This window comes from Lutra lutra, chromosome 6, assembly GCF_902655055.1.
Source record: "Lutra lutra chromosome 6, mLutLut1.2, whole genome shotgun sequence".
Classification (NCBI taxonomy): domain Eukaryota; kingdom Metazoa; phylum Chordata; class Mammalia; order Carnivora; family Mustelidae; genus Lutra; species Lutra lutra.
Window position 1 is genome coordinate 113,567,231 of NC_062283.1, and position 25,258 is coordinate 113,592,488.

Consider the following 25,258-nt stretch of genomic DNA (forward strand, 5'->3'; position numbering starts at 1 on the left):
TTGACACAGAGAGAGAGATCACAAGTAGGCAGAGAGACAGGCAGAGAGAGAGAGGGGGAAGCAGGCTTCCTGCTGAGTAGGGAGCCTGATGCGGGCCTCCATCCCAGGACCCTGGGATCATGACCTGAGCCGAAGGTAGAGGCTTTAACCCACTGAGCCACCCAGGCACCCCTCTTTTGCCATTTTAATTACTATGTATCCTGGTGTGGACCTCCTTGGGTTGATTTTGTTGGGGGATCTGTGCTCCTGAATTTAGATTTCTGTTTCATTCCCCAGGTTCAGATATTTTTCAGCTATTATTTCTTCAAGTAAAGTATCTGCTTCCTTTTCTCTTTCTTCTTCTGGGATCCCTATAATGTGAATGTTGGTATGCTTGATGGTGCTGCTGAGTTCTCTTAATCTAGTCTTTTTTTTTTTTTTTCATTTTTTTTCTCCTGTTCAGCTTGATTGCTTTGATTACTCTGTCCTCTAGTCACTGATCTGTCCTTCTGCTTCTTCTAGTCTACTATTTATTCCCTCCAGTGTATTTTTCATTTCAGGTATTGAGTTCTTCATCCCTGATTGGTTCTTTTTTGTATTTTCTATCTCTTTATTGAGGATCTCACTGAAATCCTCTACTTGAGTTTTCTCAAGTCCAGTGAGTATCTTTCTGACCATTACTTAAAGTCTCTATTAGGGATATTACTTATCTCTATTTCATTTAGCTACCTTACTGTGCTTTTGTCCATCCACCCATGCATTCACCTTTCTTTCTTTCTTTTTTTCTTTCTTTGCTCCTTTCTCTCTTTCTCTCTTTCTTTTTTTCTTACTTTCTTCTCCCTCCCTTCCTTCTTCCTTTTCCTTCTTTTCTTTTCTTTTCTTTCTCTCTCTCCCCCTTCCATCTCTCTCTCTTTCCTTTCTTCCTCCCTCCATCCCTTTCATTCATTCATTCCTTCATTCCAGTTAGTTAACATATAGTATTATATTAAGTTCCTGTGTACAATATAGTGATTCAATACTTCCATACATAACTCTGTGCTCATTATGACAAGAGTATTCCTTAATTTCCATCATCTATCTAACCCATCCCCTCATCCCTCCCCTGTTAAACATCAGTTTGTTTTCTATAATTATGAGTTTGTTTCTTGATTTGTCTCTCTGTCCTGTGTTTTCATTTGGAACATATTCCTCTGTTTCCTCATTTTTTTCTAATTCTCTGTGTCTGTATCCATGTGTTAGGAAAGTCAGCTATGTATCATGCCCTTGAAAGTAGTAGTCTCATGAAGAAGAGGTCCTGTAATGCCTTGCATTTCAGAGTCCCTTGTTCACAGAACCTGGTGCTTCAGGGGTGTTTGGCGGGTGCTAACTACTCCTATGAAGTATCTGAGTAAGGCTGTTTGTTATGTTGTCTCTTTAAGGGTAGGGGCTCTGCCCTGCTGACTCTCAGATTGGAACCCACTGATTCTTAAAGTTCTAGTTGTTAAGCCCCACTAGTTGTGAGGAACTCGTGAAGTTCAACCCCTCTGGTTTTCAAAGCCAGTCTTATGGAGATTTATCTCAGTCCTGGTCCTCTGTGCCTGGGGTGCCTGGTGTGGCATCTGTTCCTCTCCCTTCTCTGTGCGCGTAGTACCCCCTGCCTCCTGTGGACTTTCCCTCAGTTTGACCTGGTTCCCAACTGTGTCTGTGCCCTTCCTACCCTCTTTGACATGGCCTCTTCTCTACATTTAATGTGGAGAGTCTGTTCTGTCTTCAGGTTGTTTTCTGGGTATTGTATGCTGATGTGTGTGTTATCTAGGTATTTCCATGGGATGAGTTGCATTTAGGATCCTTCTATTTCACCATCTTCCCTAGAAGTCCATTGCTGAAGTCCTAATCTTGTCAGCTCCTTATTTTACCTCTTTAATTCCAGGGTTTCATTTTTCCAAATAATCTAACTACCAAGTTCCCATACTTATCACTTTCCCTCATTGCTTCCAACATTGACTACTGTACCAAGTTAGGTCCATTTCCATGGTTTTGACATTTCCTATGGGCTATTCTCTCTCACTATTTTTTCAATGTTATTCTTGATTATTCTTAAGTATTTCCTCTATCAGCAAGTGGGCCTTTTACTCTTGCTCTTCATTGTGCTTTGCTTTTGTTATTATTTTTACTCTTCTCTCCACCTATTGGAATCATATTTAGCTATTAAGGTAATGTCAGTGCTACTTTCTCTATAAAGGTAGTTTTTCACTTTTTCTAACACTGATTTCTCTCTCTTAAACTGCTATTATGGTGACAGAACTACTTAAATCAGCATGTAACTGTTTTCTGAATTTTTTCATTACTATTTATTTTACCTTTCTAACTGGTGGGCCAGGGTGACATCTTACTTGTATTGAATATGTATACAGTATAAGATTAGGTAAATATTTATGTATTGGCAGCTTGTTCTTCCATGTTTGTTATAAGTTACCCAAGTTGATAACTACTTGAATATATTGCTGAAGTAATTCCTTTGATTCAGTTAAGAATGAATTTCTTTTTCCCACATAAAGAGGTAAAATATATACCCATCATATTACAATATTTATATGAATCCCACAGATGTTATTTCAAATACTTGGTTTACAATAAAGTTTTGGAATTCAGTTCTAAATGATAGGGTAGGGTTTAAAGAAGTTTGATAATGAAGCCATTTAAAATAAAAATGTAAATGAATGTATGAATATGCCTCAGACTGAGTCTCACAACCTTTTCAAAATGAATCGCAAAAATAAGGATTAAAATAATTTCTCAGGCTCTTACTGTTAAATTATAGTGAAATGAAAGCATTTAGACAGGGGTTATAGGCATTGCATTGTTAATTATAGTGGTTGCATTTGCTTTTGTTCCAGTGCATTGTAATTAATGAAGATCTACAGCTCTGTGCTTTGTCTTGGAAAACATATACTGTTTTCATAGGCATCAATACAACTATGATATTCTTCATTTATTTCTCAAGAATAACTCTTTTTTAACCCAGGGGAGCCCATTGTTGAGACAGGAACATGAAAATCACAGCAAGATTTGAGCTTGGACAGATCAGAGAGCAATTGACTCTATTCACATATGCCTAACCTTGTCTCGACACCCCGCAAATGTGGTCTATAATGACATTTGAGATATTGTTGAGACCAACTCAGTAACGATAGTCTAATCATGCTTTTTAAAAAAAAAAAATTTTCAAGTTCTAGGAATGTCTTTAAGGAACAACTGAGAAGTTAACCATGGTATAAATTAAAATCTGGACCTGAATCTTTGTTCAGCCCTTGTGATTATATCATTTTGTGACTATGTCATTTTGAATTGGAGAATATAACAAACTATTTTGGGGAGGGAGATAGATAACTAAAAGGACCTCAAACTTAATGATACAATGTTTTGTAATCATTAAGTATGATGAGCCAACCACAAAAGGGAGGTGAAGTTAAGATTTCTTAACTTATTAGAAATATCTTATTAGAAGTATAATATTAGAATTATCTTACTAGAAGTATATAATGTAGAATTAATGATAAAGAAAATAATTTCCATCTTTTGTTCTATCTGCTCCCACTTGCTAGGATCCTTCTGCAAAAGACACTAGCTCTAAAAGAAAAGGCAATGGATTTGACCTGGCATGTGGCCCAGCAGAATCCTGACAGTTACCTCCCCACAGCCTTCCTGAACACTTGAGGGCTTTGTGCTGCTATTATTTTGAAATAATCAGTGTACACAGAAGAGTGAACATACAAATCGTGCCACTTGATCCTTCCTCTCTGCTCTGCAGGGACCAACAAAGTCCCCTATGGAGATGTGGATGGCAGAAAAATCCTTCTGTAACTCCTCCCAAATTCCCTGTTGGAGCTGGGCGTGCAGCCTAGTAGGTGTTGGGAAGCACTGGCTGATCACCAGTACCTTTCTTTGAAGCCCCTGGTTCATGTGTGACTCTTTGTACCTCTCTAAAGTGACTCTTGGTTGATGTTTGTAGCCTCTGAGAATTCCCAGGGATGCAAATGATGGGCCAGAGTGGAGCGATAAGATGGACAAGCGCTTTAGTGCTGAGGAGTTGATGGTCCTTTGTGACTTAAGGCCACAGATGATTGCACCCTCTCCTCCACATCCATAGAGCCCCATTTCCTCTATGGGTGTTGAGAAATTGAGCTGATTTTGGTATTTTGGAAAGGAGTGTTAGAATTTTGTTGTAAGTACCACTTAAGGTTTTTCAAAAAAGTACTTCCCCATTTATAGAGGAAAACACTCCCTACATAATATGAAGAACAAAATCTCTCAAATCTGGAAAAAACTAATTGACTTTAGATTGTCTTATGAAAATATGAACTGATATCATAGGACTCCAGCAGATTTATCCACTACAGATCTTTTACTTTAATTTATTGGTTACTTCACAGAATTGCCAACTGCATTTCAGTCCTGTGTGTAGTGGGAAAAGCACTATCATATAACTCTTGAACAGATGTGTTACAAGAGTCTTTTCATTTCCTTTCTTAAATCCAAAGAATAATGACACTGCAATATCATGTGGTGAAAAGAGCAATAATTTGATAAACATTGTCTTTCCATTAGATTAGAGCAATTAATCTGATTCTAATTTGGCTGAAACATTATCATACTGGAATCCCCAGAGCCCTGTGAATAATCTCTAAACACATTGGCACACTCAGTAGACAAACATTATCTCCACTCGCACTGTTCTTCCATATGGTCTCCTCCCATGGTGATGGAGGGCACCCTGCTGTTTCAATCAAATAAATGTCAATTATCTGAGATAGATTTTTAGTTCTCGAGCCCGGGCTTGCAGTGTAGCCAGAGTGACTGGTTGGAATGGTCTGCAGCTGTTTCTTGCCCAGGCTGCTTGCATTTTATAAGGAATTCACACCTTGCCACATCATCCGGCATTCCAGGAACTCCATAAATAAAACGGGTAGTTTCAGAGGCGTGTGTGTGTGTGTGTGCGCACGCGCGTGCGCATGCACATGTGAGAGACACCGAGACAGAGACAGAGAAAAGTATTCTTGACCTTAATTTAGCTTCAGCTTGCTTATTTTGGTAGGTATTTATTAAAGCCATTTACTAAACTCAGCGTTCATGCCCTACTCTGTCCCTTTCCTGTTTGTAGCAGCCCTCTTTGGCCCTGAATGGAAATCTGGACATAGAGATCTCATAAACAAAGATCCATATTTGTCTGTCAGTTCCTTTTGCAGGCCTCTTCCTAGGCATGTTTGTTCTGAGTATGGTGGGTCTTGGTGGTGAGAGCTGCAGGATTTTCCTACCAACCTTCCAGGGGTTGCTGATCAATCAGCTGTAGCTCCAAAAGGCAGTGGATGAATGGAGGAAGGGAGCACACCTTTTCTCTGTTTGGAGGGAGGCCCTGTGAGGGCACTTCTGGAACCAAAGAGGACAATCTACATCATTTGGAAAGAGGGCTTTGGATATGAGGTTGACATCATCAAACCAAACAAAAGCAAATGGGGTGAAATAGTATGACATGCTAAGAAGACTGTCAGTTCTACATTTCTTTGCAGAGATCTCTATCTTTAGGGTGTCATTTATCAGGTGTTGGTTTTGTTATCAGACAAGCCCTTGTCTCAAAAGCTTGTAAATTTGCCCAGAGACCTGAGGGCCTCCGATGACTATATGTCTAGACTAAAAGCACTAGGTCACTCTCCTTGCTGCTTCTACAGTGACAAGCTGGCACAAAGAGAAAGGCAGTCCACGGGGATCTGGACTAATACACTGTGGCAATTCAGCAAACGTTGTCAGAAAGGATTTCAGTTTTTACATGGGCTGTGATCCCAAATCAAGGAGGAAAGCCACTGAATGCTTAGATTGAAAAAATATAGTAGCATCAAACCCCTCCTGCTCTAAAATGGTTTAATTGGAGACTGTCAGTCATGACATCAAATGTCAAGCCCTAGGTCACCCACTGCATTTAGAAGGCAGAGAGTTCCTTACTCCAGAGGTGGGCTCCGTGCACCTGCTCTGCAAAGTGGGGGGCATGGAGGATCGATATTTTAGCAACAGCTGGAGCATTTGCTGGAGAGAGCAAGCATTATGCCAGGCTGACATGTGAAGGAGGTACAAGAAGAGAAGACTGTTAGGAATTAGAGGTGGTAAGGTACAGTGGTTAAATATGCAAGCTCTGAAGGTAGGTGGCTTGGAGTCAAAGCTTGAGCTTACCAGTTATCTATATATGATCATAGGAAACTTACTTAACCTGTAGAATTCTCTGTTCCCTTATCTACAAAACAGAGATTGATGGTAGCACTTAGCCCATGTGTTTGTTATAGGGGCTAAATAAGATAATGGATATAAAGTACATAGCATAAAGTTGGAACATAGTATGCATTGATAAACATTTGCCACTATTCTTAGAATGAGGGGTTCAGAAGACTTGCCTTTGAATTGTGTGTCTTTACACATAATAGTTTTTTATTTTTTATTTTAATGCAATTTAGGTAATATATAATATATTATTAGTTTCAGGGGTAGAATTTAGTGATTCATCAGTTGCATATAACACCCAGTGCTCATTACATCAAGTGCCCTCCTTAATGTCCATCACCCTATTACCCCATCCCACCTTCCTTCCAGCAATCCTCAGTTTGTTGCCTATAGTTAAGAGTTTCTTATGTTTGCCTTCCCCTCTGTTTTTATCTTATTTTATTTTTCCTGCCCTTCCTCTAAGATCCTCTGTTTTGTTTCTTAAATTCTGCATATGAGTGAAATCACATGATATTTGTCTTTCTCTAACTGACTTATTTTGCTTAGCATAATATCCTCTAGTTCCATCCATGTTGTTGCAAATAGCAACATTTCATTCTTTTTGATGGCTAATATTCCATTGCATATATATATATATATATATATATATATATATATACCACATCTTCTTTATCCATTTATCTGTCAATGGACTTCTGGGCTCTTTCCATAGTTTGCTATGATACTACATACTAGTTTAGTGTCTATGAATAGGTCACTAAATCAGTCTAAGCCTTGATGTCCTAAGTATCTTAATGTTATAGGGATTATTTTGAGACTGAAGTGACAGAGATGCAGTGTTGTAATGAGGACATACCAAAGTGTCTATAATGTCCATGGCAACAGTTGCTATAGGCCTCTATATGCAAATCAAAGAAGCTTCTTTAGCGCTATAATACAAAACTGCTGAATTAAATAGATTGAACATGCATTATATGAGGAAAGGGCTCTGAGTTTTCTATGGTTGCCATAACTTATTTCTTCACAGTTCTGGAGTCTAGAAATCCAAGATAAATGAGTCAGCATGGTTGTTTCTTCTGTGGACCTCTCTCATTTAAAAAAAAAAATCTATGAATCAAATTGGTAGATGCTGAAGATGAATTTATAGAGGTCTCATTTATGTCTTGTAATTCAAATTTCAATTTTTATTAGGGGGCAAAAAATTACAGTAACTTTACTGAAGGCCTAAAAAAGCTTGTGCATATTTAAAAAAATTTATCATCCTTAGAGTCTGATGGCTCTAGAATGGAGTAAAATCATCAATCATCTATTTATTTATTTTTAAGAGATTTATCATGATTGCTTGATGATTGCTTATTATGTGTATGCATTTAGAAAGGTGGTGACATGCAGGAAGAGATAATTACAGATATGTATGTGACAAAATTATTTCTTTTTTCTTCTGGTTTTATTGAGATATGATCGACATGACTCATTGTATTAGTTTTAGGTATATAACATAGTGATTAGATACCTGTGTATATTGTTAAATGATCACCACAATAAGTTTAGTCAACCTCCATCACTTTACAAGGTTACAATTTTTTTCTTATAATGAGGACTTTAAAGATTATTCTCTTAGCAGTTTACAAATATACAATTTATTAACTGTGGTCACCATGTTGGAGATACATTATATCTCCAGAACTTATTTTATCTTATAAGTGGACGTTTGTATCTTGGACCACCTTTACCCCTTTTACCCACTCTCTCTTGTCTCCACATGGCCTTACCTCTGTACATATCTGTTTCCTAATTTTCTCATATGAGGACATCAGTCATATTGGATTTAGCCAGCCCTGTGACATCCCTTTAAATTAATTACCTCTTTAAAGTCCTATCTCAAAATGCTGTTGCATTCTGAGGTAGTGGGGGTTAGGGTATACACATATGAATTTGGGGGTGTGCAACTCAGCCCATAAGAGAGTTCCACATTAGGATTATATTTTCATCATGATACTCTCAATTCTACCAGATTTGAATGAAAGGAAGTTGACAGAAAATGTAGAAGGAAGAATACAGAATTAGATATCAAGGGTGCTGTGGTATAGTCAGCATTCACAGAAATTCGCTGACTGACCTTGAGAAAATCTTTTACTATTTTAGAACTTTGGCTTTCTCATCTCTGATGTTCATTCTGACATTAACATAATATTTTAAATAATATCTTTCCATCTGCCCCTCTCTCCATCCCATCACCCATTCATCTCATCATCCCTCCATCCATCTTCTTATTCAATCAACAAGTACTTCTTGAGTACTTATGTTGCCAGAACCAAGCCAATTTCTGGGAATACAGTGATGGATGAAATGCATTCTCTTCTCTCAAATTTGTTAGTCTAAGGGGGAAGACAGACAAGTAAAAAGTACACAGACTTTCTCTATTCCCTGTTCTACATGACAATCCTTTAAATATTTGAGGAAGGCTGACATTTCTCACTTTTTCAAGATTAGATATACTCAATTTCTTTATTCCTCATATAACACAGGCTCCAGACTTTTTCTTCTTATAAATTAATGTTCTGTGGTGTTTTCTAATTTCTTTTTAAAAACAATTCAGAACTAAATAAGATAGATACTTTAATACCAGTTGATTAGGAAGCAGACAACAATCAGACTTTACCCATGCTGGAGCTTCACACTGATTTCATCTGGATGAAGATGTGATGTTACAAATTACATTGGTGTCTCAGATTACATTTCTCTCTCATTTTCTCCAGTTGGGTCACTCCACCACATTCACTGAACTCTTACTGTAGAGCACTGTATTGAGCAAGGTTAGCATATATCTTTTAGTCAAACCCAGAGGACGTAATATTGACACAAGGGCCACAATACTAAGAAAGCAACAACAGAAAAACCCATTAATTTTGCACTAGGCCCTCTGTGAACTTTATCTCCTTTAATCATTATAACAACTCTGAAATATTCACCATTTCATAACTGGGGCTACTGGGTCTTGGAGGTTGAATGACTTGCTCAAGTTCACACAGTTGGTAGGAGGAGCCAAAAGGTATCCCCAAATCTCACTTATTCTAAAGACTTGACTCATAACCCCTACACTTAAGTCCCTCTCTCAGAGCCCTCTGTTCAATTAAAGGACAGTGGACTGCTTGGTCGATTTTCTGTTGCGCTGCTCTGATATTTTATAGTTCCCACATAAGGGAGATGTTAGTGGCAGATTCAGGCCAGGCCTAGTCAGAATTATACCTTGATGGAGACATTGTAGTCCTGGGTCTGAGCCTTAGCTTTGCCTTTCTGAGATCTCACTTTTATTATTTTGGCGGTGTGATCAAGCTTTGCAGGATAGAACTCTCTAACAAAATACAAAAGAGAATGATTTATAAGCCATAGTGCCCACTTACCATGGGAAATAAAACTGACTTTTTAAGTGAGGAGCATTTCTTCAGCAGGTACTCCCTTTCTGTGGGGGTCAACCACTCAGAAGGACAAATAATAATTCAGAAGGTTGCTGGTGAGCATAGAAATTACAGCAAAGAGATTAGGTTTTGCCCAAGGGAAGTCTCCTCAGGCTAATATAACTTGGAGTTAATTCTTCTTTGCCCTACGGTTATTTCTGCCTAAATTACTGGAATCCATCTTCTAGGATCACAACATAATTTTCTTTGGTCACTTAGACTCAGACACACTGACACTCTCCCAGTTCTCTTTAGGCACTATTTTTCTTTTGGAAATATTTATTATCAAAAACATCCCTTGTGACATTCTTCATGTTATAACATTCTAAATTACTGTTTGTCTTTATTAGTTTACACTGTAGTTTTTCTATTCCTTAATGAGGTTTGTGTTGGACCTTGTATTGGATGTAGGGGTTGAGTCATCCATTTCACAGCAAGCAGGAGGATTGGGGCACTGACCTCAACTAGAAGGATGAGCCCTAATTAGTCTAAGAAAATCACAGTAAAGACTTACTCCCAAGCTAGTGTCTGTTTGGGATGCCAGACTTAAATAGGCGTGTCATTTCCTCAGCTAGAGGGATTGGTCCAAGAATTTGTACATACTCCAATTTGGGCAAATGGGACATGAAGGGAGATTTGAGGGAGGGACACTTCTGGAAAAAACTTGCCCTCATTTCAGAGGGAACCATGGAAAGAGTAAGGGTGTAAGGTCAGAATGGTTGTAATTACTTTTCTGCCAATCTTAGGGTGAAGTCCCCATGGAGGAGAGAAGAACCTAGAGCAATGCAGGGGTATGGGGCTAGAGTCATTGTATTAAGTCAAGGCTCAAGGCTAGCTCACCTCCAGACTTTCGTTTATGTGAGCAAGAAAGTTCCTTCTTTGGGGGAACCAGTTTGGTTTAGGATTTTTTAATACATGCCGCTGGAAGCATACTCATTGGATGATGAATTTCTGAAATCCATTTCCTATTCACAAACCACCAAGAAAAGTTCTGCAGATGGCCAAACCAATTTTTTATATATAATTGTTTGGTACTTGCAGCTCAGGTGTGAGATATTTTAATATAACCATTAGGGACGCCTGGGTGGCTCATTTGGTTAGGCCGCTGCCTTCGGCTCAGGTCATGATCCCGGCGTCCTGGGATCGAGTCCCACATCGGGCTCCTTGTTCTGTGGGGAGCCTGCTTCTCCCTCTGCCTCTGCCTGCCACTCTGTCTGCCTGTGCTCGCTCTCTCTCTCTGACAAATAAATAAATAAAATCTTTAAATAACCATTAGATTAGGGTCCAATTTACCTTTTTTTTGGCAATTACTATAGTTATTAATCCAGTCATAGGTCACAGACATATTGGCATAGCCATTTCCCTGAGCTCAAGGCAAGAGCTCTTTTGCAAGTATGCCCATATATTAGTCACATAACCCTTCCTCAGAAAAATCACAGTAATCTCCAGGTCTGTTCTAGACCCCTCCTTGGCACTAAGAGCATCTTTGTTCAGCACTGATCCCACAGACATCGTCAGAAGGTATTACCACCTCTGGATTCCCAGATGATTCACATTTAGTTGCCTGTTAATTAGTATCTAGAATCATATACTTTTTAAAGTGCTAGTTCCTAATGAAATTAAGAGGTTATGAGAGAATGTAAATCACTGTATCCTTCATAGAAACAGTAAAAGTATCTGCTGAATTAAAGAATATAATTCATGACCTAACTAACTTACCTTCTGGCATGAACTCCCTATCTTGTTATGGATCAACAACAAACTATAATTTGACATCTTATCTGTAGACACACCCCCTTTGAATAGCACTAAATATGATTCTAAACAAACCACTCACTCATTCACTCATTCATTTAATAAAGATTTACTAAACTAATATGTGGAAGAAACTGAAGAATAATCTTGGGAGTTATTGACGAAAACTTCTGCCTTACTCTTCATATTCAACCAGCCATCATGCCTTTCTCTACATTCCTGCTGCCATTGACTTGATTCAGGTTTCCATTATTTTTTGAAGTGTTGGCATCACCCTGCTTTCAGTCTTGCCCTTTCCGGGCCACAACATGCTGTTAAAATATATATTTCTGTGCTCAAGGTGCTTCTTTAGCTTCTGTGTCAATGAAACCTGCTGTGTTGGATTCTTTGCTGAATACACCGCAAATAGATGTTAGTGCCTTATACTGCAAATGTTCTTGGTTAATGAGCCTTCTACCATGCTTTCTTGAGATAAACGTGTCTACAATTTGTGTAGTTTCCTCTGTGGCCTCTATTTATGCCATCTGTATTTTGGAAAGCATTTTTTGACTCAGTATGGTTGACAAATGATGTATAAATGATAATGCTAGACCTGGGGCAAAGGGTCAAGGGAAGAATGTCTTGTTGGATATTATAATGCAAAGTCTGTGAGAGGTTAGTCATCTTCAGGAAGTGATTCAGGAAAGAGAGGCTATAAATGGGTGAGGGGCATGTTCTTTGAGATTAGGAAGGGCATCATAGCTATCAACCTAGAAGAACTATTTAGCGATCATATGAATGAGAGTGGAGAGAAGCCATAGCTGGAAGAAAATAATGACTCTACATGATTTGATGAGAAAGGAAGTACAACAGTTCTTAGAGGATTCAAAGATCTCATGTCTTGGGAAAAGATGCATTAATGACCCCTAAGTGCTAATTGCAGTTTGGCTTAATATCCACCAATGCATCCCTGTGCTGCAGGATTATTTTTTTTAATTGCACATGTATAATATTAGTATTCTTTCTGTTTCTTAGTTTTGGAAGATCTGAAATTTTATTTTATAATGCTATTATTTTACATAAACCTCACTAAAATTCATCATATTCTTTTTAGCTTATTTCTGGCGATGCTGTTAAGCACACTTCGTTTTTGCGATAATTTTTGGAGTCATCATTGTGAACATTAATTATATTGTATTATTCTCTAATATGGTGATATCTTTGATATGAAATTAAGTTAGGTGGTACTGTTTTACACCTGTATAAACCTCTCATGTGAGCATAGCCTAGAATATTTTAGATAAACAAGAGTAATGAAATGACACTGGTGCTACCAGGTACTTTAATGCATCATTAAGCTATAATAGTCAACAATGTTTTTATGGTATTGAAACAAATAAGTAGTTTAGAAATTTATTTTTACGTATAATTAATTAATGCATAATAAATATAGAATTTCAAGCCAGTTGAGAAAATAGATTATTAAAAATGATGTTGGGACAATTATCTAATCATTAAGACCAGAGAATAATTGTTTAGCTTCTACTTCACATGATTAATCCCAGATGGATTAAAGAAGTCACAGAAAATGTAGTAGAAATTAGTATTTATATAATCTTGAAATGGGGAAAAGTTTTGAAGCAAGATATTTAAACCTTAAGATTGATAATTTATCTACATAAAAAATTTAAAACTTCTGAATTTTAAACATACTCCAAACACATAAATTAAAAGAAGAATAGAAATTTTTTTTTACTATAAAAAAAAAGAACAGAAAATAACAAACGTTGGTGAATGTATGAAGAAATTAGAACCTTTGTGGATGTTGCAGCTGCTATGCAAAACAGTATGGCAGTCGCCCCCCCTCCCCACCCCAAGTTAAAAATAGAATTACCATATGATCCTGCAAGTGTCTTGGCGTATATCCAAAAGAATTGAAGGCAAGGATTTATAGAGATATATGTATACATAGTAGCATTACTCACAATATCCAAGGGGTGGAAACAACCCAAGTATTTATTGACAGATGAATGGATAAAGTGTGGTATATACTTTGGAATATCATTTATCCTTAAAATGGAAGGAAATTCTGACACATGCTATAATATGGATGAACACTGAGGACACAATGTATGTAGGTGAAATAAACCAGTTATGAAAGCACAATTCTGTATATAATATGAGATAGCCAGAGTAGTCAAATTCATAGGGACAGAAAATAGAATGGTTGCCAGGGTCTATGTGGGAATGAGGGAAATGGGGAATTACTGTTTAAAAGACAAAGTTTCAGTTTTTTAAGATGAAAGAGTTCTGGAGGCAGATGGTGCTGATGGTTGCACAACAGTATGGCTATACTTAATGTCACCAAATTGTACCCTTAAAAATGGTTAAGATGGTAAATTTTATGTTATGTGTATTTTACCAAAATTAATAATAATAATAATAATAATAAAGAATGGTGATGCTTACCTGAATTTTATTCCTGCTCTTCTTTCCTTCTATTAGCTCAATGACTTTAAGCAAGTTTGTCAAACTCTTAGTCTTAAACTTTTTTCATCATATGGTTATTTTGAGGACTCAGTGAGATAATTCCTGTGAAGTGATTTTTACAGTGCAAGGAACATGGTAGCTGCTCAAAAACTGGCTGCTGCCTACTATTTTGTTAAAAGCCAAATGATAAACATATATTATAGATTTATAGATTTGATATGTAAATAATTTTTTAACATATCAGTGAGAAAATAAAACCCCTAGAGTTTATGGACAAAGGTCGTATTAGGCATTTCTGATTTCCAGGCTATCTTAAGTGATTAGGGACTTTTTGAAGAATAAATAAAAGAGAGAGATTGTCACAGAAATCCAAGAATAAGAAAATAGCACAAGATTAGTAGTAGATCCAAGGTAGTTCTAGGGATTCTGATAGTAGATTCTCCATTTATCTTCTCTTATTTAATCTATGTCTCATTTTGTCTCATCTAACAAATGACTGCTTCACTGTTTCACCCATTTTATCAACATCTAGCTTTTGCTCACTCTTGGTTTGTGCTTCCTAATATCTTTGATTTCTTTAAGACCCTAGTTTGCTTTTAGCTGCTCGTGGATCTTAGAACATTTTAAAGCTTTATTTCCTATGGCTAATAGCCCAATTTTCTTTATTTATTCAAATCAAATTATTGGAAATAGAATCTGTTTGGAACTTTGTTTATGTTAAGAATCTTATTGGACCTTTCTTTGTTTCTGGCAAATCTTTTCATACCAGGTCATCTTGAAGCTCTCTGCTCAGCTGACTTTTGGTTGCATTTATCTCACATGATCAGCAATAGTCCAATCAACTGTGGTCTGGATGGTCCATTTCTATGTGAAACAAAACAAGATCATCCAGGCTGCCTCTACTGAATGGGCCATTTCTATTTTTTGAATTTGTTTTTTATCAGTCAGTTCTGTAATGACCAGATTTTTGGATTTTTCTGGTTGAACTTTGACTCTTCCTTTAGAGTTTATGTCTGCTTTAATTAGTTTTCTCCCTAACTGTTTCCATCACCTTGTTCACAAACTGCTAATCTGTTATCCAACATTCTATCTGTAAATCAGAACAGGACAGGGGCGCCTGGGTGGCTCAGTGGGTTAAGCCGCTGCCTTCGGCTCAGGTCATGATCTCGGAGTCCTGGGATCGAGCCCCGCATCGGGCTCTCTGCTCAGCAGGGAGCCTGCTTCCTCCTCTCTCTCTGCCTGCCTCTCTGCCTGCTTGTGATCTCTCTGTCAAATAAAGAAATAAAATCTTAAAAAAAAAAAAATAAATCAGAACAGGACAGAAGTGCAGTGGAACATAAGATAACCAAACTAGCAAACTTGATTTACCATGATTTATAGAAGAGAGTAAGTCAATGAACTTGCTTTGGAGTATTTTTTTTTTTAAATAAGCACACGATATTGGTACAGAGGCTTTTGAATTACTTCAGGTTTGTTCTGGGTTTTGGCAAAATGAAGTGGCTAAAGTCTATTAGATTTAGTGTAAGTTTCTCATACATTTGAGCAGAAGTGACATCTTTATTTACAGTGTGTCATATTCCTTTTTGTGTTACTTTCTTCCCCATAGTGCCTTTGCTAGGAATTGTTTCCTTTTCAGTAAAAAAATATGCCAAATTTTTTGTTGTCTTTTGGTTAAGGGAGGAGGTACTCTTTTCAGGGAAAACACTTAAAAGTAATATAAAACTCAACAGTGTCAGAGTAAGATGATCTTTTTATGCAAATACTACCTTAAAATACTACCATCTGTTCTTAATTGTGCTTGCAGGAGATTATTCTCATATTCTAAGAGACAAATTGTGAATTCTTAGGTATGTATCTAAGAGAGCTCAAGAAAGTAGGGATCAACATCATATGTGTTAAAAGAAATAGTCAAAGGAAAATTTTTTCCCGCATTTGTTCATGAAAGGTGGAACTTAGTGAAAAATACATAAATTTTATATTTCAGTTGTGAAAACGAAGGTGAACTATCTTGATTCTGTTTGGGGACCCACATATATGCATATCATGTAATAAGACAAAGCTGCTTCCATAACAATAAACTATTTCTATTTTTTTCTTGTTTGTTATGAGTTAGGCCTTGTTTTCCAGGACCTTCAGAGATTTTAAAGAAGATAACACAAAGACAGAAAAACATATCCTCTATTCAACCTGTGTGTGGGGAAGTCAATATATTTTTAATGTAAAAAATTGGTGGTAGCTTGGTAATGAAGACACTATAGCTTGCAAAGTAAGACCCCTGGGAAATGCTCAGAATGAATCTTGAACCTTGGAGTACTGGTACCAAGTGGGTAAGATGCTGAGACATCAAAGTCAACAACATTTCTGGATCACACATCAAGTGCAGAATACTGAAAAGGATGTAATACTGGTGCTTGTTTTGGGGCATGTGACTTATACATAGTCTGATAGATATAGAGATTGACAAAGATATCAATGATGTCAAATTTTGTTAAGATTGTTGGTTTGACTGCAGAGAAACAGCATAATAAACCTCTGTCCAAGTGGGAATTTGTTCTGCTGCTTTTTCTTTCTTCCAACTTAGCAAAATCACATGAAAACCATAGAGTTGGAAAGGACCTTGGAAATCAAACACCCACATTTGAGAAATTAAGAAATGGGGGCTCAGAGAGGTTAAACCATTTGCTGTAGGTAACCCAGCTAGAGAATGGTTAAATCAGGATGGGAAATCAGACTTGTAGTACAATTTACATTTTAACCTATTACACAGAACTTTCACCCTGTTGTGCTTGCAAAAATAGTAATTCATTTCACACTGCACTAGTAAAATAACTCTTTTGAAGTTTGTTACTATTTCTTGAGACTTAAAATGGTTGTTTGTATTGGGCAGCCTTGATAGTTCTCATAGAGAACTTATGACGGAGTCTTTTCCTTGTATGTTTTAAAAGTTGATCAGATGTTATTAATGGACATATTGTGGGACCAGTATCTTGCTTTGTGTCAGAGTGAGAGGATGAAAAGTGGTTGTATATTTGCCATGTGTTGGTAGTGACTCCAGAATGGAAGCTTAAACATCTGGATTATGGTCCCACCTCTGTATTAATTTACTGTGTTCTGAGTCTTAATTTCCTCATCTGACCAAAGAAGTCTTCTGTTAAATAATTTCTAAGGTCCCTATAAACTAAAATATCATAATATTCTAAATCATGAAAAAGAGAAATGTTTGTCTATACTTCTTATAGGACTATTATGGGCTAAAGATTTGAAAAAGCCTAAGTCTACTTTGTTATTATTATTATTTTTTAAGATTTTATGTATTTGAGAGAGAGAGAATGAGAGAGAGAGAGAGAGAGAGAGAGCACGAGAGTGTGGAGGGTCAGAGGGAGAAGCAGACTCCCCACCAAGCAGGGATCCCAATGTGGGACTCTATCTAGGGACTCCAGGATCGTGATCTGAGCCAAAAGCAGTTACCCAGCCAACTGAGCCACCCAGGCGCCCCTCTAAGTCTACTTTGTAACAGTTCTCTGAACAATTGTCCAACTTTTAATTTCATACTGGATTTGGGATTTTCTTACGCACAAAATTGTTAACTTGAACTGTGAAGCAGTAAGAAGTGAGTACATCTATCTAAATATGTATTACAACCACACCAAACTCCCTATGGCACTAATGAAAGTGTTGAAACTCCCATGCTTATTGGCGTTTGCACCTGTTGTTTTCTCTGTCTACCAACCTTTCTACCTTATCTTGGTTCTAGCCTAGCAAACTCCTACTCATCCTTTAGGATCCAACTCAAAAGTCACCTCCTCAAGGAGGCTCCCATAACTATCTCACTTGTCAGTCAAACCAATGTTTGTTGTTTACCTACTGTGTGCAAAGAATTCTGTTAGTAGCTAAGGATAGTCACAGCCCTAGCTCTTATACCTTAATAAGGAAGATTGAAATCAAGTAAATCATTGTAAATAAATACTAATTACAACAATGCAAAATGATGTGAGAGGAAAAACAGCAAGTGCTCTTAGAGTGTCTTTTGGAGGAAACTAAACTCAGGCAGAATTAATTAATTAATTAATTAATTAATAAGTGGCTCTCTTCTCTGGGTTCAGACAGCATTTTATTACATGTCTGTACTGTGACACTAGTTCCACTGCATTCTTACCAGTATTATAAGTAAATTTTCTATCTCTTCTACATCTGTATTGTCCAATATGGTAGCCACTAGCCACATGTGACCTTTTAAATTTAAAGTAATTAAAATAAAATACAATAAAAATTAATTTCCTCAGTCACATTAACCACATTTCAAGTGCTCAGTAGCCACATTTGCTAGTGGCTGCCATATTGAACAATGTATCATCACAGAAAGTTCTGTTCAACAGTGCTGCTCTAGACTGAATTCCTCAATTTCAAATATTGTGTTTCAGTCATCTTCATATCCTTAGGACCTGAAACAGTTATTTATATAGCAGAAGCTCAATATTGGTTGATTGATTCATTCACTTACTTATTCAAAAATATTTGTGTATGTGCCTATTATGTGTAGGTACAATTCTAGGTGCTGAGGGTAAAGCAGTGAAAAAATATTTTCTGCTTTCATGGAGCTTATATTTTAGTGGGGTTGAGGGGAATTGGACAATCAACAAATCAAGTAAATATACAATCTGTCAGATAGTGATGGGTACCATGGAGAAAAATGAAACAGGTTAAGTTACATATCAAGTAGCAGGACAAGGGTTGAGAGGAGAATGGGATGCTTTTTTTACATAAGGTGGGCAAGAAAGTCCTCACTGGGGGAATAAGGCATGGGGAGGGAGCAGCAAACAGTGTCCCTGAGTCAGTAGTGTGACTTGTTCCAGGAAAGCTTGTATTCCTAGAGTTGAGTGAGTACTGTAAAGCATCATAGAAATGATAGCGGGCAGCAGATTAGGGAGCAGGGCTTTTGTTACTCCAAGTGAGATGGGAGAGATGGGAATTGTTGAGCAGAGGAGTGAAGGGGTCAGACTTATGTTTTAAGTATGATTGGTCTGGCTGTTGCTATGTGGAGAATAGACTGAAGGGACAGTTAGAAGCTCTAAGGCAAGAGAAAAATAGTAGCTTGAATGGATGGTGATCATGAAGGTATTGAGTAGTGCACATATTTTGAATGTACAACAGGCAGGATATGCTGATAGATTGGTTGGGAAGTGTGAGGGAAAGAGAGGAGTCAAGGATGACTCCAAGCATTTTGGCCTGAGCAAGTAGAAGAATGGATTTTGCATCAAATTAAGTGAAGAAGATGGTGGAAAGTATAGATTGGGTAGGAAAATCAGGAATTTGGTTTTGGACATACTAGTTGAAACATCTGTTGGGCATGAGTGATATATTAGTGTCTGAGGTCCAGCTAGAGGTATAAATGCTTGTTGACTGAATAATTGAATGAGTGAATATGACATTATTATCTTAAAATAGCAATTCTAAATGTGAACCTGCAGGGCTTAGACATGGGGACTAATTTGCATACAAACAAGAGAACATTCAAAGAGGAGGCCTTAGAATGTGAACAGACTCTGGATGTGTGACCCAATAAATAAGATCAATTAATTCATCCCTGTGATTATTATTTGAACAGGGATTTCAGGATTTTAAATCTAAAATGTCCTTTGATTCAGATGATGGCACAGGAAGCGTTAGTTTCCTATAGTTGCTGTAACAGATGACTACAAAGTTAGTAGTTATAATAACACAAATTTATTATTTACAGATATGGAGGTCAGAAATTTAAAATGAGTCTCAGGCTAAAATCAAGCTGTATGCAAGGCTGTGTTCCTTTTTAGAGGCTCCAGGGAAGAATTTGTCTTTCTCACATTGTAACACTCTGACTCTGACCTTCTTATCTCACTCTTTTACTTATAATGACCCTTGTAATGACACTGAGCTCACTTGAATAATCCAGAATAATCTCCCCATCTCAAGACAGATGATTACCAATCTTAATTCTATCTGGAACCTTAATTCCCCCTTGCCATGTAACATAATTTATTCACAAATTCTAGGGATTAGTATCTGGATACCTTGGAAAAGGGGATGGTCTTGAGTTTGTTTTTTCTTTTAGTATCAAAAGATCAATATACAATATTAAAAGTGATTGAGAGGATATCTAGAGGATAAATAAACTCCAATTAGACATCCTCTCAAATGCTTTTATTATTGTATATTGATCTTTTGACACTAAAAGCCAAAGAAGGCTGAGAAAAGCTAAGCAAAAAACAACTTGAACAGGAGTTCATATTTATATAAAATTGTGCACATGTTCTCTTTTCAGTCAATTTAAGAATATTTATAGCATATGTAAAAACAAACTGAGACCTAAGAATATTGTGCTGGAGGGTATATACGTGTGTGTGTGTGTGTGTGTGTGTGTGTGTGTGTGTGTGTGTGTATTTGTGTAATTGTTCCATATAAAGTTAATTATTGGCTATAAATCTTATATAAAATCATATTAGATGAATACTAGAGTTTGTTTTATGCTACTCTTAGGATTTATTTTTTGACTTTTATGTATACCTTAGATTTACAAAGCCCTTGTTTTCTGAACTTATGTCTGTAAAATGCAAATGCCCTCATGGATCACAGGGTAGAACATTTGAAGTTGAGATTACCCTGGAGTCCTGGAGCAACTATTACATTAGTTGGTCTATGAAGTGTCAGATCTTATTCTGAAAGGTCTCCTACTCATTCTTATGGCTGCCTTTTCAGCCCAGGCCAGGACAACTGTAACAGTTTCCTAATTGGTATTACTCAGGTGAATCTGAAGGCAGAGTGCAGTGGGTTAAGAGAGGGTTCTGGAATCACGTTATCAGAGTGCAATCTTATTTTGACTACTTTACTAGATAGATGACTGTAGACAAGTACATCACTTCTGTAAACCTCAGTTTTCTTTCATATACAATGGGGATACTACTGATTTCATAGAACTCTTTTGGGGTTTATATTAAACTGAGAGTTAATGAACTTGACCAAGATAACCAGTTGTGAACTTATTGGTTCTCAGATCCAAGTCTACCTCCTGTCTTGATTTTTTAATAATGGAACTGGACCCTTTGCCAGGTGATGCAATGGTATGTTTTATTAATAGAGGGTGCTGGAGGGGTCCTGCAAGGCATAGTGGAGGGGATGAGGCTTTTCTTCCCAGTTTTGAACTCTTTTTTTTTTTCGATCTCCTAAGGCCCAGCTATCAATGGTATGTGGAAGACCCAATAGAGTTTACCCTCCACTGAGTTTCTCTGGCACCCCAATGTGCAGTTTTCTACATACCATCTTAGACTTGCCCATACCCTAGCAGGCAGTTTTCATTGGAACAGCTCTGGCCTATGGTATCTCAGGAAATGTTCCTGGCATCTCAGTGGACAGCTTCCTGTGAAAGAGCTCTGACCAATGTTATCCCAGAAATCCCTACCACCCAGCAGGCTCTAATTACACCCTCTCCAAGGCCGAGGTATAAATCTCAGTTTTGATGGGGTGAGGTAAGAGTAGTTGAGGTCCTTTCCCAAACTTGCTTCTACCTTAAGTACCTCCCTCAACTCTAGAGGTAATGTCTTCTCTATTTTTGCTATTTGTGTATTCTTTACAATCTTCTTTTATCCTGTTTTGTTGTTAGCTGCCTTTACTAATTAATAATTATTTATATAAAATTGTCTCTATTCAAATTACTGATATGGTTTCTGTCTCCAGAGTAGACCCTGAATGATAAATTAACAGATAAAAATAAGGATAAAATAAGCATCCCAAGAATATGAGATAAATAAATAATCTGAAAGTGATTTAAATGAACAAAGTATTAAAAGAAGTAGTAAAAACCATAAAGAAATAGTAGGGCTCTATGAAAAAAGAATATGATATGCAGATTGAAAAATATGTTTCAAAATTACAAAAATGTAATCATTAATTAAGACTTGAATGGTTGGATCAAATATCTGGTTAGGTTCTGATTAAGAGATAATCAAAGACTTTAAAGGTAGCCCTGTGGCATTGTCTAAGTTGTAACAAAGAGATAGGAAATGAAATATTAAAAAGAAAGTACAATAGAATAGCTGCAACTGAATTATATGATCCAACATACATCTAATAGGAATTCTTTCTCTTTTTCTTTCTATGTCATCTACATATATTTCTATAGATCTGTAAGTATGTCATCTATAAATATAGAGATTTTATATATTTCCAGAAAGAAAATAGAAAGAATGGGAGAAGAGAAGAGACAATATTTGAATAGAGACCAGCTGAGGAGGTCCTTACAAGCTTAATATGACATGGAAGATAAATAAGAGGTATGGGGAAAGGAAAAATAAGAAACCAAAGTGCCATTGTCACAGATGATATGATTATATACATATGAAATTTAAGAGATTCTACTTCAAATTAGAAGTAATCAGAGAGTCCATCAAGGATATTGTCTACAAATCTGTATATAAGAATTAATAGCATTTGAATACATCAGATAAAACTGGTTTAGAAATGTAATTTTAAAACATCCTATGGAGTTCCTGAGTGTTTCAGTCAGTTAAGCATCCGACTCTTGATTTCAACTCAGGTGTTGATCAAAGGATTGGAATTCAAGTTCTGCATTGGACTCTATGCTGGGCATGGAGCCTACTGAAAGTTAAATAAATAAATAAATAATAAAACACTGTATTCTTTTAGCCACAAAACTATAAAATATGTGAAATTAGATTTAACATAAAATGACTTTGTAGAAAAATTTAAAAAAATACTTGAAGAATATATATGAAGATCTAAATAAATGGAGAATAATATCATTTTTTTGGTCAGGAAGTCTCAATATTTTAAAATTTTGTTTCTCCCCAAAATAGTCTAGCAAAACAAAAGCTAGTTCAACTTAAATCTTAAATTTTCTCAGAACTTGCAAAGCTGTTTCAAACATTTCTATGGATGAATTAAAGGGACAAAAAAAAAAAAACCTAAAAGAAAACACTGGAAGAAGATTAAAGAGAATGAACTAACTCTATCATTTATTAAGAGTTGTTATAAATGATACAGTAATTAAAACATGTTGTACTGGCAGAAGGATATACAAATATATCACTGTAAACAGAAGAGGGAGCCTAGAAATAGCCATGTATGTATATGACAAATTAATGCATGGAAGAAGTGGCTTTCAAGTCGATGGTGAAAGATAAAATAATAGATGATGGTGAGACAACTGATGAAGCATATGGGACAACTGATGAAGCATATGGGAAAAATAAATTTGTAAGCTTACCTCCCACCATACACAAAATAAACCCTAAATATATTAAAAACAAGGACAAATTGAAAAGTGTAAAAAAAAAGTAACTAGGGGCACCTGGGTGGCTCAGTGGGTTAAAGCCTCTGTGTTCGGCTCAGGTCATGATCCCAGGGTCCTGGGATCGAGCCCCACATGGGGCTCTCTGCTCTGCAGGGAGCCTGCTTTCTCCTCTCTCTCTCTGCCTGCCTCTCTGCCTACTTGTGATCTCTGTCAAATAAATAAATAAAATCTTTAAAAAAAAAAGTAAAAAAATAACTATGATGTTGGAGTTTGGAAAAGAGCTCTTCCACAAGACTCAAGAAGCACAAAGCTTAAAAATGTTGATAACTTTAGCTATTTAAAATAAAGAAGATCTGTACAAAAAAAGTCATAAAATAAAATAGATAAGCCCCTTACTCGGTGAAAATATTTTCAATCCAAGCCACCAATAAAGGATTGGGAAGCAAAACATATATTAAACTTAAAAGGAAATGGACAACATTTTATGAAAATAGATTACTAAAACTTAAAAACTGATCATATGATATTTTAGTAATAATATCAGAACATAAGAACTTTCAAAAACCGCTGGTCTTAGGATACATTGGTACAGCTGCTTTGTTTTTGTTTTATTTTGTTTTTACATTTCGATTTTTTTTCTTTAAAAGGAGTGAGTTGTGTAACCAGTTTAAAAGCTTTATAGAGAAGAAGAAAACCGCTAGAACCAACGTATTCATCATCATCTTCTTCATCTTCATCTTCCTTGTCTTCCTCCTCCTCTTTTTCTTGTTTTTTTGCAGCCTTGACAACTCCCTTTTTTGCCACATCAGACTTTCCTTTAGCTGGATATGCAACAGTATCCTCTACAGATTTTTTCTTCAGCTCGGCAGCCTTCTTTTCATAAGGTGCCATATGCAGCGGTGTTACTTCACTCTCCCAGTTTCTTTGCAATGTCACCAATGGATAGGTCAGGATGTTCTCTGATTTTTGGGTGATACTCAGCATAAAACAAGGAAGAGGCCAAAGGAGGCCTCCAGTGCCCTGGGATCCCTGAACATCTTTTTTGTTTCCCCCTTAGGGGGGATATAAGTTTTCTCTTCCTATCTCTCTTGTCCACCTTGCCATGTCTTCAAATTTTCATTTTTCTTTAGCAGACATCGTCTTCCACCTTTCTGAGCACTTCTTAGAAAATTCTGAGAAGTTGACTGAAGCCTCTGGGTGCTTCTTTGTGTTCTCAGCAAGTTTGCACAAAGGATGCACATGAGGACATTTTACCTCTTGGCCTCTTCAGATTTTCTCTGCCCATGTTTAATTATTTTCCTCAGTGAGGCACAGAGTCGCCCAATGCCTGTCTGACTCTTGCTTGCCCCAATGCTATCTCTATGGAGCTCAAAGCATTGCAATGACCATGTTTGGTGTATCTACTTTGAAGAGTACTTTAATAAGGTCTATGGACTTGAAAATGTGTATACACATGACTAACATAGTAAAAAAAAATGTGTATACCCTACAAGATAGTGATTCTACTTTTAAGTTACATATTGTGGTTGAACTTTCAAATGAAAAGGCGTTCTCAAAACTGTCAGTGCAGCCTTGTATTAGCAGAAATTGGAAGCAACATAATTGTTCAAGAATAAAGAAATGAATAAAACAATTTCATAGAACACTGAAAATTAATGAAAATGGACTGGGAGGGTACACGTCAGCATCTGTGATTCTCCTAGTGAGGTGAGGAATGGTATCTCTAACACCTTATTTGTATCTTTATTTATTTGTATCCACTACATTATTTTATACATATCTGAGGCAAATATTGCCAAATATTAGGGTGCCTGTGTAGCTCAGTTGGTTAAGGGTCTGCCTTGGCTCAGGTCATGATCCTGGGGTCCTAGGATTGACCCTGCATCAGGCTCTCTTCTTGGTGGGGAACCTGCTTCTTCCTCTCCCTTTGTTACTTCCCCTGCTTATACTTGTGCTCTCTCTCTCTAGATCTAGCTCTAGATACCACATCTTCTTATCCATTCATCTGTCAATGGACATCAGCACTCCTTCCATAGTTTGCTACTGTGGACATTGTTGCTATAAACAT

At 36.8% G+C, this 25,258-nt stretch overlaps 1 pseudogene; it reads right to left on the minus strand.

The window, feature by feature from the left end:
- Positions 1-3,705: 3,705 nt before the first annotated feature.
- On the minus strand, positions 3,706-24,475 carry LOC125101658 (high mobility group protein B1-like; annotated as a pseudogene).
- Positions 24,476-25,258: the final 783 nt, after the last annotated feature.